The sequence below is a fragment of the Helianthus annuus genome, chromosome 8 (assembly GCF_002127325.2).
Source record: "Helianthus annuus cultivar XRQ/B chromosome 8, HanXRQr2.0-SUNRISE, whole genome shotgun sequence".
In the NCBI taxonomy this organism is placed as follows: domain Eukaryota; kingdom Viridiplantae; phylum Streptophyta; class Magnoliopsida; order Asterales; family Asteraceae; genus Helianthus; species Helianthus annuus.
In genome coordinates, this window is record NC_035440.2 from 107,860,986 (window position 1) to 107,877,665 (window position 16,680).

At 35.4% G+C, this 16,680-nt stretch overlaps 1 non-coding gene across 1 annotated transcript; it reads right to left on the reverse strand.

Moving 5' to 3' along the window:
• Positions 1–1,473: 1,473 nt before the first annotated feature.
• LOC118481573 lies at positions 1,474–1,580 on the reverse strand. Its single transcript, XR_004865784.1, has one exon. It is a non-coding gene; the product is annotated as a small nucleolar RNA R71 (small nucleolar RNA).
• Between the last annotated feature and the right edge of the window lie 15,100 nt (positions 1,581–16,680).

Consider the following 16,680-nt stretch of genomic DNA (forward strand, 5'->3'; position numbering starts at 1 on the left):
GGCTATTTAGGACTGTATCCCTGCTGACTCAGACTACTTAGCCGAGGGTAACGTCACCGCCAAAAGCGGGGCCTACCACAATTTGCATTAATAACTTAATTAATTATCTTTCAATAATCCGACCCTTTAGGATTGTATCCTTGCTGACTCAAACTACTGGGTTGAGGGTAACGTCGCCTTCAAAAGAGGGGCCTACTACAATAACTAAGATAATCTCTTAAACAAGTGCAAAAGTGCGAAAATAATCAAAGGTTATACTAACATACGTGTCGGTTCCAAGTGATTCATCTTGTCTATCTGTTTTTATTTTATTTTACTTTTCAGCATTTAGTTAGTTTTTATTTTTTTTAGTTTAAAACATTTCTCTAACTTTTTGATTTGATTAGACGTTGAGGATAAACCGGTACTAAAAGCTCTTGTGTCCTTGGACGACCTCGGTATCTTACCAACACTATACTACGTCCACGATGGGTGCACTTGCCCATATGTGTGTTTAGTGTTAGTAAATATCGTGTTTTATAAATTTAAAACTTGGTTAAAAGTGTAAAAAGGGGCTAAAATATATATCAAAAATATATACACACCGACACACATCAAGTTTTTGTCGCCGTTGCCGGGGACACAAGGATTTTAAGAAAGTTAGGAATCAACGGCCTAATCATATTTTTATTTTTCTTTAATTTTTTTTTTAGGAATTTTCTTAGTTTTTCAGCTTCTGCAGAGCTCAGCACGGGGCCGTGCCTGGTCGGACACGGGCCGTGCTCAGCATCGTTACTGGCAGTTTTTTGTTTTTCAAGTTACAGAAGGCTGACCACGGGGCCGTGCCGGTGCAACACGGGGCCGTGTCCAACTTCCAGTAACTGGGATCTGAAAAACAAATCACTGTAACTCCGACCACGGGGCCGTGGTGAACCTTCTGACCAACATTCTTTTCTGTTTTTATTGCAGGACTTGGAACCCGACGCCAACCTCACGTAGTGTATGAGCTCCAGTTCCAATAAAGACATAAAAGAACCATTAGAAGAACCCGAACGCTTTCTCAGAAAAAGGTTAAAAGCCAAAAACTAAGAGAAGGTTTCGGGTGATCCACCTCCAATGGCGGACCAGCGTACCCTTATGGATTATCTACGGCCCACCATAAGTAATCTAGGCGCCGCTATCAATGCTCCGAATGTCGAAGCCAATAACTTCGAGCTTCGACCGCATTTGATACAAATGCTCCAAAACTCCGCAACCTTCCACGGGCTTGCGGACGAGGATCCCCATCTACATATAACTAGTTTCTTAGAAATATGTGATACCTTTCGGATCAATGGAGCATCAAACGACGCCATCCGCCTCCGTATGTTTCCATTCTCACTAAAAGACCGAGCGAAAGCTTGGCTCAACGCCCTCCCAGCTGGTTCGGTAAACACCTGGGATGAACTAGCCCACAAATTTCTATATAAGTATTTCCCTCCTGCTAAAACTGCTAAATTAATGGCTGAAATTAATACATACTCACAAGAGGACGGGGAATCCTTATATGAAACTTGGGAAAGGTTCAAGGAGCTATTACGCAAGTGTCCCCATCACGGCCTCGCAATATGGCAACAAGTATCCACTTTCTACAATGGATTGTTGCCACACACTAGGCAGACACTTGATTCTAGCTCCGGGGGACTTCGAGGTAACCGATGCCCACATGAAATATATAATCAGATTGAGGAAATTGCTCAAACCAATTTTCAATGGCACACCCCCCGGGGAAATAAGTCTATCGCCCCGGGCGCCCATAAGGTCGACGAAAGCACTTCTTTACAAGCCCAAATCGAGGCCCTTTCTTCAAAAATAAAAAAATTAGAAATGACAAAAACAGTCTCGGTTATGGCTTGTGAAGGGTGTGGTGGGTCACATGAAAATTGGAGTTGCATGAAAGAAACGGACGATCAACAAGAAATGGTAAACTACATTGATAATAGACCTAGGCCGTCGGGTCCTCCAACGGGAACTTACAACCAAGGATGGCGAAACCACCCAAACCTTGGTTGGAGGGAACCCGGCAATAGTAGTAACCAACAAACCCAACGAACAAACTTTCAGCAATCAAGAAATGAGTCACAAAATTTCACTCAACAACAAGGTGGACGAGAAAGGCTCGAAGATACTATATCTCGCCTCGTCTCTGACACTGATAAGAAAAACTCGGAAAGATTTCTACAATTAGAGTCTAATTTTAGGAATCAACAAGCTAGCATTCAAAACATAGAAAAACAAATAAATCAAATAGCTCAAAACTTTTCCGAGAGACCGCAAGGCGCATTACCTAGCAACACCGAAACAAACCCAAAGGCGCAAGTTCACCTCATCACACTACGAAACCGCACCGTGGGGCCTGCAGAAGTACCGCCACCTACGGAAGAAACAATGCCAACACCTCTGCAGGAAAAGAACTCTCCTCCATCACCAGAGCCTACCAAGGCTCCTCGAGTTCCGTACCCCGGTAGGTTAATTCGTCAAAAGACCAATGAGCAATTCGCAAAGTTCGAAAGTCTGTTAAAACAATTGCATGTCAATATTCCTTTTATCGAAGTCCTAACCCAAATGCCCAAATACTCTAAATTTATGAGGGACTTCCTTACCCATAAAAAGAAAATTGAAAATTTGCAATTAGTTAATTTAGGCGAAGAATGCTCTGCCCTCGTACTCAATAAACTCCCCCAAAAGAAAATCGATCCCGGAAGTTTCACGATTCCATGCTCAATAGGGGAATCACCCGTTCGCAATGCCTTGGCCGACCTAGGGGCTAGCATTAACCTCATGCCCTCATCAATGTTCAAAAGGCTTGGCTTGGGAACCACGAGCCCTACAAAAATAAGCATACAACTCGCTGATCGATCCGTCAAATTCCCACAAGGTGTCATCGAGAATGTCTTGGTAAGGGTAAGCAGATTCGTTTATCCAGTTGACTTTGTTATACTCGATATGGAGGAAGACACCGAGGTCCCCCTTATAGTAGGGAGACCTTTCCTTGCCACAGCACAAGCAGTGGTAGACATGAATGACGGGACACTCACTTTGAGGTATGGGGATGATGAGGTGAAGTTCGGAGTTGGGAAGAGAATAGAGGACGACGACCCAGTCAATTACATGAAGGTTATTGATTCAAGCCTGGATGCCACTCTCCGACGGTGTAACATGGGAAGCCAGGCATCCCACTCAGAAGATATATAACCTCGACTCGGGTCTAGCCAAGGACCCTTATAAACGTGGCGCACCACGGAGGCATTCCGCGGAACTATCCTTAGTTTAGTTTAATCTTTTAGTTTTTGCAGAATAAAACACACTCATGGTGGTAATGGATGAAAAAGGGAACGAGAAAAATGAAACCATGCAAGAAGAACAGAGCAACCCGACAAAAATCTCCATCACAGAAGGCTCAACACAGGCCGTGCCCAACCAACACGGCCCCGTGCTGAGCCCCCTGCAGAAAATCACCCAGTTCAGGTAACTGGACACGGGCCGTGTTCAGCGGACACGCCCCCGTGTCCAGGCTTCTGTTTCAATTCTCTAATTTTTGTTACTGGCACTTGACCACGGGGCCGTGCCCGGTCAACACGGGGCCGTGTCCAGGATGCCAGTAACACAAAACTTTGCTTTTAAACCCACTTTTACACATTCTAATCAACCAAAAACATTATTTTTGGACACATTGAGGACAATGTGTAATTTAAGTGTGGGGGGGATGTTAAAACCTTGAAATTTTGCAAAATCCTAAACACAAGCCTTACACAAAACTCTATTGGAACCGCTAAACATCCCAAATTTTTTTTTTTCAAAAAAAAACTTTTTCAATTTTTTTTATTATTTACTTGTCTTAGTTTAAGTTGGGAATAACAAGTTCTAAAAAGGTTATATTTTTACAAGTTTACAACTGATAGCGTCGTGATAAAAAAAGAACCAACATAAGAAAATTATGAAACGGCATGACAAGCTTAGTTAAAAAATTCGATTATATATACTTGGTCACATAAAAACCCGTTCCCACAAAAGTGAGTTTTGAGCCTTTATTGAGCATAAAAATATACATCTTTAGATTAAATGCTCATTTTTCGTTTCTTGTGTGAATAGCTGCTCGGTTCTTACAAATCTAGAACTTGCCACGACGATACATTCCCGGTCCTTACCAACTTAAACCCAAGTAAGTAAATGATGGAGGCATTAGGACTAACCATTTTCTTTCAAAACCATTATTTTTTATTTTTTTTATCACCTACCCAAAATCCCCCTAGATAGCCCCTTTGAGCCTAAACATTTCATTTCATTACCCCAAAAACCCTTTTTACCCACCAAAAACCTTTTTATTTTTCACCCTTTATTTTAGTAACAAGCTCGCTTTTTCGTAAACTCACCTTTTTATGTGATGATCAAAAAAAAAAAATGATGATGAAGTCAAAAACAAACAAAAGCTATAAAAAAGCTTGTTTGGAGAAATACTTCAAAATAAAAGGTCACTAAAAACAAGGTATTTTACGAAAACCGACGCTTTTTACGATTTTCGCCCTTTTTACTAACCACTAACCCAACCACCCACCTTTAACCCAAGCCTAACCCTTCACCCCAAAAGTCCTCTTGATATTTACAAAAGTAAAAAGTTAAAAAGGAGGAGGATTGATTGCTTGGCAAGCCTATGGAAGGCGTAAGTTCCATGCCGCTCTCGAGTGATTCACTAAAAATATACACCTTCGGCCGAGTGTTGAGTGATCTCCCGTGAGGTATGTGAGCTTGTATATAAATAAAATTTTAATAAGGCATGCTATGCCCAAATAAGTAATTTATCTTATGAAAAGTTCAAAATAAATCATAACGAATAGGATGGTAAATAAATAAAAATAAAACCTATAAAAACCTTGGATTCCCGACACTCTAGGACAAGCTAAAAAACTTCTCTTCTACCTATTCCATTTGGGAGTGTAAGCCACATTTAAAGAGTTTTGCTTGAGGACAAGCAAAAGTTCAAGTGTGGGGGTATTTGATGTGTGTAAAATGCAACATATAAATCACATCAATTAAGGCATAAAACTAACCCTTTTTAAGTACTAATGTTGGAAAAAGAGTGTTTTTGTCTTCCTTTTGTATTTTCAGGATGAAATGAGCTCAAAATCACAAAAGAAGCAAAAAGACAACTAATTCTACCATAAATACAAGAAAAGGAACAAAAGTAGACTGCCCGGACCCTCAACGGCACCTCCCAAAGCAAAGGAGAAGAAACAGAGTCTGAACACGCCCCGTGTCCAGCGAACACGGGGGCGTGCCCAGGAAGCAGCAGAAAAGACAAACCAGTAGAAGCTTCCATTGCCCACCACGGGGCTGTGTCCAGCGGGCACGGGGGCGTGGTGAAAGTACAGCAGGCGCATTAATTGTAATTCGCAATTACAATTAATGAAGAGAGAGAATGTCAGACGGGCACGGGGCCGTGTCCAGCGGACACGGGGCCGTGTCCAGCCTTCTGTTTAGCCTATAAATAGAGGAGCTTGGCTTCATTTTCTCTCATCCCTTGGCACACCACCTCTCTCACACCTCATCCACCACCCACCACCACCATAACACCATCATCCACCACCATCATCCATTGTCCATCGTAGAGTGTGTGAGTCGTCTCGGGATCCAAGATTGATCGTAAGAGTTCTTGACAATCAAGGCCATGTTTGCCTAAGTCTCTTACATCACTTGGTGAAGACAAGTTTTTAGTATAATACTTTTTATTTTTAATCTTTTGCACTTTTTATTTGGTTTTGTATTAATGACTTTAATAACTAGTTACTTATGTTGAAGGTGATCTTTCCTTATCGTTTGTCCGTGGTGTCTTGGCATTATTTTACTGTCTATATAAAATAAAAGATTTTCACCATTCATATCTCCACGGTCTATATGGAGGTATGTTGGCTACCTGGTCGGGGGTTAAGGGAACGGTTTGGTAAGGGTCTTGCCCTTGTTCAGCGTTTAGAGGTCCTGCTTGGGACCTGGGTCAAATTTAGTAGGATCTCCTTCAATGCCCATAGGTATTGGATGGCGGGGATCCAAACTCTTTGACCCCCTCATAAGTTAACTACTATTAATACTATAACCCGGCTATTTAGGACCGTATCCCTGCTGACTCAGACTACTTAGCCGAGGGTAACATCACCGCCAAAAGCGGGGCCTACCACAATTTGCATTAATAACTTAATTAATTATCTTTCAATAATCCGACCCTTTAGGATTGTATCCTTGCTGACTCAAACTACTGGGTTGAGGGTAACGTCGCCTTCAAAAGAGGGGCCTACTACAATAACTAAGATAATCTCTTAAACAAGTGCAAAAGTGCGAAAATAATCAAAGGTTATACTAACATACGTGTCGTATCCAAGTGATTCATCTTGTCTATCTGTTTTTATTTTATTTTACTTTTCAGCATTTAGTTAGTTTTTATTTTTTTTAGTTTAAAACATTTCTCTAACTTTTTGATTTGATTAGACGTTGAGGATAAACCGGTACTAAAAGCTCTTGTGTCCTTGGACGACCTCGGTATCTTACCAACACTATACTACGTCCACGATGGGTGCACTTGCCCATATGTGTGTTTAGTGTTAGTAAATATCGTGTTTTATAAATTTAAAACTTGGTTAAAAGTGTAAAAGGGGCTAAAATATATATCAAAAATATATACACACCGACACACATCAGTAAGAAATAACGTTTTCACAAATATGAATATTCTGAGAGGAATTGAAATAGTAAATATTAAAAGATACAGGTCTTGACACCGATAAGCGCAAGACGATACATTCGAAAAGAAATATTTTCGATAATGAAAGGTTGAAATAAACTTAAACATGACGTGACGTGACGTGATCACGGTCAAGAAAAGTAATGTGAAGTATAATCACATTATAGCCCAAGCGATGGGTATAAGGTAACTGGACTAATAAGTCTAGTTAGTGAGACCGGTTAAGGTCGAAATTTAAATTGAGAATTTCGATAATACACTATTTATTATGAAAATAGTGTGGAATAAACAAAATCAATAAATTTACATGATCAAGTGGCCAAATTAGCGACTCGATCAAGTAAACGACAAAGGCCCATGAGACCTTAATAACATAAAATACTGATCACCTATTTTGAGGGATCATGATACAACCCAAGCGAAGTGTCGAGAAGTCAATTCAAACAAAAGAGTTTGTTTGTTAAAAGGGAAAGATTTCACTAAAGACCTTTAAACAGGTTAAAATAACGAATTCATGAAGAGTCCGAAAGTATAAAAGCGATGGACTTCGCTAAATTAACTAAACAAGTGGAAATAACTAGATTATGTTATTTCGAGTTGCATTATTTCGTATGAAATGCATATACGCTTAGTAACCAAAAAGATATTACCATATTTTTGTGGTAATGATAACAATTGGTTAAAATATGAGCAATGCTCAATTGATATCGAAATCAAGTGCATTGAGTTTAAACTCAATGAACTATGCAATAAAGGTTTCGAGGACGAAACCTCATTAAGGGGGGTAGACTTGTAACACCCCGAAAACGGGTTTGGTAATAAACCACGTTAATATTAAAAGACGGGTAAAGTACCGTTAGTGGTAAAAGTAACCCGGTAAATATTAGGATTTTAAATATATAAACCTAATATTAAATAAAAGTTGTATAAAGACTTTTTAGAAATTAAGTTTATAGAAGGCCCGAGCTAACGGGACTTAAAATAAACTAAGTCATAAATTTCCACGAACCCACTAAGTTAACTAGGAATATTTAACCTAGTTAATTAGTGGGAAGGATATTGGAATTAAGTGGGTTGTAGCCTACTTAATAAACTAACCAAACATGAGGGGCCATATTTAGATAACTTGAAAGTTGTAATATATAATAGGCTAAACAAAACTAAAACACACATAGAGTGTGTTTGAGAATGTTCTGTTCGAACCCAGGAGGTTCCCCAGGAGCCAAAACCCTAACCTCATCAAAAATCATCAAATTGAAGGCTTAAACGAAGCTCAAATTGACAATTGAATGTGAATTAATGATCACCCAAGCTAGGGGATCATAAGGTATGTCAAATTTTGATGATTTGTGAAGTTGTGAAAATTGAATAATCATCATAATCGCGAATTATGAATGAATTGTTGAAGCTATGACTGAATTAGTGATGTATTTTAGCTTAGGAATAAAACCCTAAGTGAAAATTATACATATGATGCTATAATTGGAATGATTTGATGATTCACACTAGGATAAGTGGGTATTAATCATATGATGAAATTGAGAATATAATTATGATTAGAATCATCATATCTGATAATAATCAGGAAATACTTGAACAAATTGAGTGTTTAAGTACATGATCATACTTGCTAGGAAATGGGTTTAGTGTGATATGTCAAAATTTGATGATATGTTCATGATTAATGATGTTTAATATCATCAAGTATTAATTCGGTAACTTATGGTTACAAGAACTTGTTAAATAAGTGATTTAAACGGTAACATATGAATGATGCTTACCGGATAATTGGTTAAGTAATTAAACAAGTAGTTAAGCTACTTCGTATAATTAATTAGGTCAATAGGCAGTTGACTTTTAAAAGTCAAACTGACCAACGATATGATCGAATGATAAATTCGACATAAGAATCGTAGGATGGAATAGTCATGAATGATTATGATTAATCTAACCATCTTACAATTTACAATAATAGTTTGACGCTTGACAAGTTAGGTGAAAGCTTGGGAAGGAAGCGGGTCAAACGAAGCAAGAATGACGGAAAAGCACAATCTGGATGCTAGGTAAGTAAAGCTTACATTCTATTTATTTAATACCTATTGATTTTATAGGTTCTGAATAATATAAATCCTTGTTTGAATTCTGATGTTCCGACACGACATGTGCGGTTCGGAACAAAAGACAACAAAGATGAACCATGTTTAATGGTTAAAAAGAGCTAATACGGTTATTTAGTCGTGAAAGGACTAATAAATAACGAGTTTTGAATAATTACCTTATAAGGTAAACTAATACAAATAATAAAGGTAAAACGGTAATCTGATCACTCGTTGACAATTACCGTTAGTTTGTGAAAGACACTTTATAGCGTAAGTTATAAGGGATCAAAAGAGTCAATAAATGATTTATAAGGAAAATGACTGTATGGTGTAAACCGGAGCGAGTCATGTAGACGAGATAGTAATAAACTTTATCTCGCCAATAAATTCGGTCACTTAGACTAAACGGGTCAAAAGGTGAAAATATCACCCTTTGAGAATAACAACTAATGGTTTGTCAAGTTGTATGATTATAGGAATAAATATCGAATGGATATTTACACCGCTATTACTTAGCGGCTATTAAGGCATGGTGTCTTAACGGGTCAATATATTGATTCGAGCCAGGTATGTATAATAGGTCAATTCATCATTTAGAACTTGAGGTTCAATGAAGGCTAAACAAGATAAAAATGGACATTTGGTTATCTTTTAGGTAAACCAAATGATTTAAATTATAGTCATCGTGTTTTGAAAACATAATGATTATTTAAACAAGATCCTAGTTTAAAAGGTGGGAGTTTGGTCAATTTTGGCATTAAAAGTCTTTTGTCATAAAGAAGGACTAAACTTGACCAAAACGCCCTTGTAAGCTAAATCGAGCAAATGATCCTTAAAGGTTGTTTGGAAATGAGTTTTATGATTAACTAAATACTTAGAATAAGTATAAAAAGCGAAAGGTGTAAATCTATGGTCAAATGACTCTATATGAGTCAATGCCGTAAAATGATAATCTGAGGGGTAAAACTCGGAATACATAAAGCACCACATTAAATCCGCCACAAATATAGTTGTGGAGGAAGATTAATTGATAAGAAATATGGTAATAAAATGCTAGAAACGAATGAAAGCAATTCATGTATAAAATATGCTTAAAATCCCTTAACGGGTCAAAATAAGCATTTAAGTAAAAACGGGTTTAAGAATGTATATAAACCCGGGATTTGAATCTAGTACGATAGATAACATTAACTTTATAAAGTTTATGAGAAATTGAGATCAAACAAACATGTTTGTTTGATTAATACACAAACGGGTCAAAAGTTCATAATTACATTTTAAGCCGAAGGCTTAAAAGTCTAAAAATTTGTTAATTAGGATGTCGGATGTTAACTCCATGTGATGGAGAATTAAATTACGGTCACGTAGGAAGAAACGTGAAGCGAAACGGATCAAAAACGAAAAAGTTATGTCCGTTTTCGTGTTAAATACATATCTGGGTTATCAGTTGCCATAACCCAGACAAGTATATTGGTAATCTGGGTTATCAGTTGCCATAACCCAGACAAGTTATTTGGTAATCTGGGTTATCAGTTGCCGTAACCCAGACAAGTTATTTAGTCATCTGGGTTATCAGTTGCCATAACCCAGACAAGTTATCTACTCATCTGGGTTATCAGTTGCCATAACCCATACGAGTTACCTAGTCATCGTATTGAGCTTTCGGGCTTAGCTAGATTAGTTATAGATTTCATATAACTAACGTATATCATGATTTATGATATGTAGGTAATAATTGGAGTATTGGATGACGATCAAGCTCAACGAAGAACCGAACACGATCAAGATTCAAGCTTCCGCGAAAAGTTTCGTCGTCCCATTTTAAACGGCGAATGAAATTACAAAATGTTGAAATGTTTTAATAAACTCGAAATTTTTAAGTGTATGTTTAATCTTAAATACACTATTATAATCAAAATTTATTTGATAATTGTATAAAATGGACTAAGGGTCTTACAAAATTACTTAATACTCATCGTTAATGATCACTCGACCAAGTGGGAGAATGTTAGACGTCTATATAATTATGGCCTTTATTGATCATCTAAATGCAATTAACCATACGACATTATTATCCTAAATATTAGATATATAACACATTATTTTATAATAATGCATTAGATTGATTACACATACCCAACCCAATATTAACCTTGACCGTTCCTTTCTTCCCATTCTCAATTATATTGATTTTTCTTGTTCCAAATATTTATTATTCTTTCTTTAGTTATTCATCAGAAAATGTATTGATTTTTCTTGTTCCAAATATCTATTATTCTTTCTTTAGTTATTCATCAGAAAATGTAATGATTTAGGGGTTGTTTGGGAGTGCTTATTTTAGTGACTTATTAGCTTATTGATTTTTTGAAAAGTTAAAAAGTGTTTGAATGAAACTATTTTGTGAGGAGAAAAGTCAATAAGTCACTCTATTATGACTTACTAGCGGTAAGACTCGTGTGCAAACACGGGTCATTTCTTAGAAAACCATGCATAACATATATTGATAGAGAGTAAAAAATAATTACTGCAGACTTACAAAATTGATATAAATTAATGATTAACAGCTTTATTCAACAGCAATTCCATTATGTTGAGAACAAACTACTTTACAAAATTACTTTAATGATAGGGTGACTTGAGATTTTAAAAATGTTTGTTTTTGTACTACTTTACAAAATTACATAATATTCAAGAAAACGAAACAACAAATTAAACATATATTGAGTTATTCAAAGTTCTGTTGAATACTAAATGAGATGTTGACCAAAATTAAAACAGATGTTGACCAAAAGTCAATCAGATGTTGACCAATAGTCAAACAGATGTTGACCTTAAACAGATGTTTGGTTTAACGCCACAGATCTGTTTATGGCCAAACATCTGTTTAAGTCCAAATATCTGATATAGAAGGCCAAATATCTGTTTAAGGAAAAACATATGTTCAAGGTGAAACATCTGTTAATGACCAAACATCTGTTTAAGCACAAACATCTGTTTAAGTCCAAACCTCTGATATAAAAGGCCAAACATCTGTTAAAGGCCAAACATCTGTTTAAGGCCAAACATCTGTTTAAATCTGAACAGATATTTAACTTAATCAGATCTACTGTCTTCTCACACTGTTTTCCTCTTCAAAACACTGTTGAACCTAACATGGGTTTCCATTAACTATTGACCAAAAGTCAAACAGATGTTCAAACCCCTGTTTGTTCTTGTATTTCCATTAACTATTGACCAAAAGTCAAACAGATGTTCAAACCCTGGTTTTGACAACATGAAACACAACATCATCATGCCAAATACAGTCATATACATCCATCCATTATTCTGAATTCATAAACCCATAAATGCAGAAGAATGTCACATTTGCGATTAATAAACCAAGTTTCTACTAATTGCAGTTACTATTAGCAAAAAGAAGCATGATATCATCTATATATAAAACATAAAGTGCTAATAACGGTGTTTTATCATGTTAGCTATACATAGCAGCAAAACATTAAGTTAATAATTTAAAAAAAAACATACAATTTCACCATCAAAAAATTCATAATTATAATATCTGATATCAGAACATACTTAAATGTCGTTGTTAAACTGAGGTAACTTGATTTAATATGATCTTCTGTTCCGAAGACACGTATGTGAAGTGCAACATATCACCAAATCTCAACTTATTCTCAGTCATAAACTTTCGCCAACCGTCCAACGCATAACGTGGCTTCAAATCATTTAACTCCGACTTAACATCATAAACCTCCACAACTCCAACCATGTTTTGAACTTTCAAAGGATGAAGATCAACAGAAAGACCTGCTCGTCTGGCAACTTCAACAGGAAGACGCTACATGTATTGTGTGGAAAAAAATAATAGTCAGACAAATAAACATAAATTATTAGTTTGTTATAAAAAACGGTATACCAACCTATAGTCTCCTTTGCGATCAAAATGAAAGAATTCAGGGTCGAGAAGATGTCCATAATGTTTTTTTGCTGTCTTTATAATCTTATTTCTACAGATAAGCTTTTTCTGAACATTGGCGGCTCTCTTCCCTTTGATGAAAAAGTAAACATATACATGTGAATTAAAGGAATGTTGAATATATGAACAAAAAAACAGTTTATATAAGATATACTGATTATGTGGCGAGTATAGATACCTTAACTTTGTGAGCAGATGAAGAACATCCAATATGATCACTTGTGTCGACAGGTAAGGCAGCATTTCCCTTAGTCATATTATTGACCGTCTCCTTTCTCTCAGAAGTAACTTTACCTTTCTTCTTAACCTGTTGTCATACAGTGACTTTAATAACCATAGTAATATAACAATCTTTAACACGGTAAACTTAGATCTTGTGTTTTATTCAATCGTGAAGACATGCGTCTCTTCGACGTGCATTCGGCATTCGTTCGTAACTTCTTCTAAATAATACATTATTGGATAAATATAAGATCAGTAAACAGCTTTACTAATAGTTGTAAAAACATTAAATTCTTATATGTGTTAAACTAAAAATAAATAATTTTAATAAGGGATTTTTACATATTTCCCCTTCCTAAGCCTCCTTATTACGTATTTCCCCAAACCATAAAATCAATTACATATTTCCCCTCCCTAACTCATATATATTACATATTTCCCCTTTTCATTTAAATGACTCTTATTTATGACTATTTTACCCTTATTGAACTATTTAATGAATATTTACATATTTCCTCATTCTAATATGTATAATCAATTACATATTTACCTAGATTATGTAGTATCACCCAAATTCTTCTACTTGTTACTCTTGTCAAACAATACACACAAAATCATAATGCTCATAATAAAAACATAAATTCCGTTCATAATAGATTCCGTTCAAAAGATATAGATTCCGTTCATAATAGATTTCGTTCAAAAAACATAAATTCCATTCATAATAGTAAAACCTCCCAACGCTTGTCCTCGTATTTCACCTCAGCTCGATTTTCTAACACAGTCCAGTATCACATTGAGACCTAGTTAAACATTGAACAAAATTTCACATACGCCAGTATCACATTGGGTGGGGGATATATTATGCTTCCATAAAAGTTTAGCAACTTATACTTACACTCAAAATGCATAAGATAGGGCCATTTACTGTAATTTATTTCAGCTGATAATACTTGTACAGAAGAAAAGTATAACTATAACAAGATAGGGCGGGCCATTTACTGTAATTTATTCCATATAAAAGTATAACTATAACATCAACAATTATAGGGCATTTGTACAGAAGAAAACGACAAAAAATAAAAAAGCAAGATTCATAAATATACTACATGAACGATACAATATGTAGTGGTAGATCATTACGAACGAACAAGAAATTACAAATACAGTTATTTGAGGGTAATTGTGTAATTTCTTAAAAAAAGGGGAAATATGTAATTGATTTTATGGTTTGGAGAAATACGTAATAAGGAGGTTTAGGAGGGGGGAAATATGTAAAAATCCCTTTTAATAATTTAGTAAGTACCTGAGTAACAGTTATTCCTTCACCTACAGACACAACTTCTTCATCCTCATAGATGTCCTGGTCAACATTAATGAAATAATTAATATAATGCTAAAATAATTAAAACTTTTACTGCTAATGCTAAATACATATGTACCTTGAATGCATTCTCAACATAATCAGCCTTCGATGTCTCAAGTACACTATCATCGTCAGATTCAGCTTTCTTCGAAAAGCAAATCTCAATCTCATCTCTATAAACTACTACCTCAAAAACAACATCATCAATTCTGCTAAACACAAGCAAATCATCCTCAAGTATCCCAACATCCTTGCACATTTCAGGCCATCCTCTAGCAAATACAAAGTTTGTATCAACCTTAGACACCTCAACATTCCAATAGGAACCCTTATAACAAATTTGAAATTTGCCACTTGGTGGGCTGTTTACATAAAACTGTTTAATGAAGCAGTCTTCGATTACCTGCATAAAATTAAAAATAATGAATACTATATGTGAAGTATGTAACTTATGAGAATAAGTGTTGACACGTTTAAGATGCAAAAGGATTGAAGTTAAGATCAATAGTCATATCGTAAAACCAAATCTTGCATAATGATTAAACGTGAAATAAGATTCACCACACATCCCATCAACAAAACATGAAAGTTCAAACCCAAAATCACCTAACGCTTTGAAAACCAACAAAGTATCCCTCGGCAGATTGAGATCTTTAACAACATTGTCCCAACCGTCAGTTATTATTGGTGTTGAATTTTCTGTTCTGACCTTCATAACCCATTTTTTACCAGACTCATGATAGATTCGCAACTTATTTTTTTGCCAACAATTTCCCCACTTTTGATTAGCAAAAGCTATAGGTACATCCTGTATATAATTTTTAAGTAGTGTAAGAAAATATAAACCATAACAACTGTTAAATATATATCTCAATAAAAATAAATTATGTATATAAAAACATTTCATACCAGTTTCAAAGATTCTGGGTTATCAAGAAACTAGACAAATGTAGTATACATGACAAAACCTGAATCAGTAAAGATGTTAAAACATTGAAATTAAAAAGTTGGCTTCGAAGATGAACATTAACTTTTTGTATTAACAGAGTATCTACTGAAATTAATCATAGAAACAGAGTTTGAGTTAAAATTTTTCTGCAAATAATAACTATTTTAATATGTTATCAACAAATGATTCAAACACCTAACTAAACCCTTCTTGAATGTATAGCAATAAACTTAAAATCGTATTTGTAGCAAGATAGGATTTGAATTTTTTCTAATTAAAATCGGTTAAACAATATAAAGTATTACAATATGAATTTACATACCAGTTGTTGAAGAAAAAACAACAAAACCTCCAGTGATTCAAGTGTAGAAGACGGAGAATAAGAAAGTTGAAACCCTAGAAAATGACTGGGAAGAAGAGATTTTTGAAAGAAGTCAGATGATAGATGTTTGATGTGTAATAATGCTAAAGAAATAATGACAGTTGTGTTTTCGTTTTCCCATATTTTCAACAAATGAAAAATATTTACACATAGACCCCTTATTGAATTTGTTATTTACATTTACAAACTTAATAAAAGATGTCTAACGAAATGTGTTTGGAAACCTCTGTTGGTCGTTGGAAACAGTGTAAGTCAAACAGTTGTTAGATAAACAGAAGTTATGACAACAGATGATAACTTTCAGCAGTTGTTTTATTTTTAGCTAACATATGTCCACATCAGAACCTCTGTTATCATAATGCATGACAGTCAGCAGTCAGTACTATAGTAAATGAACAGTCATTAGGAAAAACAGAAATTATGATAACAGAGGGTACCATTTAGCAGTGGATGTGTTTTTAGGCAAGCATAAGTTTCAAAAACAGTTGTTTTCAATCAGTGTAATTCAATAGTGGTAAGTCTAACATCTGCTATTAGCCCAACCACTGTTAGGATTGACTGAAATAATTAAAATGAAGATGCGACAACAAAGATTAATACTATTTAAATTTATGTCATTTAGTCAACAGTGGTAAATCAAACAGTCGTTAGCATACACAGTTGTTTCATCATCAGCGGATTCTTCAAAAAACTACTATCAATGATCAAATTCTGAACATTTGTTTTATCTTTGCACTCATCTGTTCACCATCAAACCAACCCCTGATGCTATTAAACCTCTGTTGACTTACCAAGCAGATGTTCAGACAGAATTCAACATCAACATAATCTATTAACCATCAAACCAACCGTTGATACTATTAGACCTCTGTTAACTTACCAAACAGATGTTCAGACACAATACAACATCAACATTATCTCTTCGCCATCAA